Source organism: Hypanus sabinus, chromosome 8 (assembly GCF_030144855.1).
Source record: "Hypanus sabinus isolate sHypSab1 chromosome 8, sHypSab1.hap1, whole genome shotgun sequence".
NCBI lineage: Eukaryota > Metazoa > Chordata > Chondrichthyes > Myliobatiformes > Dasyatidae > Hypanus > Hypanus sabinus.
The window spans coordinates 34,479,402-34,482,139 of NC_082713.1; the positions used below are offsets into that span (position 1 = coordinate 34,479,402).

The 2,738-nt window shown below is 35.5% G+C and overlaps 1 pseudogene; it reads left to right on the plus strand.

Annotated features, from left to right (window-relative positions):
• The first annotated feature begins 911 nt into the window (after window positions 1-911).
• On the plus strand, window positions 912-2,277 carry LOC132397882 (E3 ubiquitin-protein ligase MSL2-like; annotated as a pseudogene).
• Window positions 2,278-2,738: the final 461 nt, after the last annotated feature.

Consider the following 2,738-nt stretch of genomic DNA (forward strand, 5'->3'; position numbering starts at 1 on the left):
CAACAGTGGTAGTTGCTATTGTGCTAATCCACATTGTCTTTTGAACAATACCTCTCAGGAAATCTCCAAGATGTTGACTGAACTTACATCCAAGGTGAGTTTCACTGTCAACAGAATGTACAATGTGTCATTAATTCACAGTACAGTGGTGTCAGAGCCCCAGATTTCCATCTGTGTAGAGTTTACTTGTCTGGGTTTTCTCTGCTCCACTCTCTTTTGCATATGACAATGATAGGCTGGTTCAAAGGTTAATTGTCTACTGTAAATCTTCACTAGTGCAGGTGGGTGGTAGGAGAGTCGAGGAATAGAGGCAGTTGATGGGGAGAGCAGGAGGAAAACATATAAAATGGATTGCTGTAATTGGTTGCATGATGGTCATCGCAAAAGTGGAGGGGGCAGGGGAAAGAGTTTCTGTACTGTACAACTTGAACTGAAAATCCTTATCTTTGTCAGTTGACAGCGTTCAACCTGTCATCTCTTCTTCTGTAATGTTCCACAACTGCTTCCCATTCATTTTCTTTGTTACTTGGGTGTTTTATAAAATACACTGCATCTTTGAGTTTGACAGACATTTGTAGAACTTAAAAGCCATTTTGAAGTTAACGTGTACCATATAAACTGTCTGCTGTGTTGTGTCTTAGTCAAGGAGTTAATGACACAGGACCTTCCTCTTCTGAAAGCATCTTGATTACGTTTGTCATTTAATTGATCATCTGTAAAAAATATACTCCTAATCTCTTTTGACAGAACAAATAAAACTACAATTTTTTCACTGTTGGTACTTTGCAATGTTCAGACTTCTGAAGGTCATTGATTACATATAGTTAAATAATGTAATGACCAGTTGATTAGTTTTGATGTTTGTGTCCTGGTTTTGTGTAATACATACTTTTTCTTCTTTTAGTTAAATTGTAACTGCTTCACAGACGCTTGTAACCATATTTGAGAACTTTTGTTTCTTCAATACAGGTATTCTCCTGAGAAATCCAGTTGGTCCAAAACAGTCAGTATGCCAGCCTTTTTTGGTAAAAGATGTACAGGGCAGAAAGAAAATGCAAATGAAGCCTGTCTGCAATTGGTGCAAAGACCATGGAAAATGAGCAACTTTGTATTCTTCTAGCTTCTTTTAGGAAACTTTGTGACTATATAATGGAGGATATTTCGGAAAACATCAGCTTACCAGTTAAGTTGAATACTTTGTTAAAAAAAAGGCATGATGTTGGAGCAAGACAAAATGCAGTCCAACATGTTAAGTTCCACAGAAAAAGCTATGGAAATAATAAGTACATTGACTCCACTCCAGGTGGCGCAAGTGCAAGTGGTACAAAACTCTTATCATGTCAAATCAATCAAATGACATTGTTAATGTCAGTGTAAAAGACAGAAAAAAATAACTGCTAATGTCATTAGGAAAAGTTGCAAACAAAGCATGTTAGAGAACGATGACAACTGTAAGGATGAGGATGAACGCATAATTCAAGCATTCTCTGAGCAGATTTCTACATCATCTTGCTGCAATTTGATATATGCTCACCTAATTAAATGAAGTCTATGGATAATATACATAGTATTGCCACTGAAAGATTGAAAATATGGTTAACAATTACAGTAATAAACATAAAAATGTAAGGAGGATAGGAATTCAAGATTATGCTCATTCAGTGAAATCTGTGTATAAAAAGCCGAGAGGGAAACCTGGGTGTAAATGTTGGCATGCAGCATGTGCCCCAAGTGTTTTGATTCACAGAGGACAGAGATGCCCTTGTAATGAAGAATGCAGAGCTGGTCTAGATTGTATCTGCTGTAGCTGTAACAATTTCTACATGGAAAACAGTACAAAAAATTAGAATCCTTTGCTGTTGCAGAAACAAGCAGAGTAAATTTAGAGTGTTGATAATTCAATTCAATATATCATAGAAAACAAATGTAATTATTTGTTGAATTTTTGGCTGATTTTTTGAATATAACAAGCCAATTTACATTGTAGTTTCTGTTCTATTCTTGGCATGGAAGATTTTCTACTTGTCTTTCTTGAAAAGTGTGCATTTTCTTACTGCAAAGCAGCTTTGCTGATGTTTTGAAGGAAATAAAAGTATCTACCTTATGAATGGAAGTATAATCTCCTTTGCAAAGTTTCTCCAAATTTGAGGCTTCCTTCAAAATAGATTGGCATTAAGTTCAAGTTCATTGTCATTCAACCATGTATGCAGCTAAAGGAAACATCATTCCTCTGGGGCCAAGGTGCAAAACATTGTGCATGTAGTTACACACAGCACAGATAGTTACAATCCAGCACATACACTCACAAAATACTATTAGCACAAGTCCTTGAGTGGAATGGCCTGAAGAGTGATAGATTGACAAAGTGTGAGGTATGTAAGACATTATAATAATGATTATGATAACACAAGCAGTAATATAAATATGTGAAACAGCAACAACAGAAGATGAAAAGCGAATGCGAGGGTGTGAGTTGGATAATTAAAGGAACAGATAGAAAAAATATAAAAATAGCACAAAGATACTCTAGATATAACTTTGAAAATATGACCTCACTTAGAAAATGAACTAAGTTACTGATTTTTTAAAACATAGAATTATCCTTATCTAGTTTTTTCTATACAGAGGCTAGAAGGGTTCACCCCCCCCCCCCCAAAAAAAACAGTACAGAGCTAAAAGTGAAGTTCATTATTATTCTTTTTCATTGTATGATGCATTCTGTCTATAGACATTCAATA